Source organism: Bison bison, unplaced genomic scaffold (genome assembly GCF_000754665.1).
Source record: "Bison bison bison isolate TAMUID 2011002044 unplaced genomic scaffold, Bison_UMD1.0 scf7180017864530, whole genome shotgun sequence".
Taxonomy (NCBI): domain Eukaryota; kingdom Metazoa; phylum Chordata; class Mammalia; order Artiodactyla; family Bovidae; genus Bison; species Bison bison.
The window spans coordinates 9,033,180-9,033,644 of NW_011495080.1; the positions used below are offsets into that span (position 1 = coordinate 9,033,180).

A 465-nucleotide genomic window follows, 5' to 3' on the forward strand; every position below is an offset into this window, starting at 1 on the left:
GAAGGAGGAAGTCGGACGGAGGCGCGGAGATCGGGGCTGCGCGGCGCGGGCCGGCGCGGCGCTGGAAGGCGCCGGCGTTAACCCCTCGAGGGCAGGCAGCGGAGGGGGAGCGGTGTTAATACATAAGAGCACTGCATCACGCTAATCTTCTCCCCAGAACAGTATGCGTCAGCAGTACATTCACGTTCTGACTGAAGGACAAAAGGATGAGAGAGCAGTCTGCGTGGCTGCTGCCTGCAACACCGCGAGCCCGGCGCGAGGAGGAGACGGTGGGCGCCGCGCGCAGGGGCCCCGCTGCTGCTGCCGCCGCCGCCGCCGCTAGCGAGCGGGGACCATGTTCCCGGGCTCCGGAGCGTTCCCCGCAGCCGCGACCCCCGCTGCTCACGCTGCCGCCAGCGCCGGGGCCGCTGCAGCAGCAACAGCAGCCCGCGGGCAGCGCAGCCGCTGAAGGCGCCGGGGGCCGGA

At 71.2% G+C, this 465-nt stretch overlaps 1 protein-coding gene across 1 annotated transcript in view; it reads right to left on the reverse strand.

Moving 5' to 3' along the window:
- Positions 1–465, reverse strand: part of SND1 (staphylococcal nuclease and tudor domain containing 1) — a 421,950-nt gene that overhangs the window by 60,060 nt on the left and 361,425 nt on the right. The window lies entirely within an intron of this gene.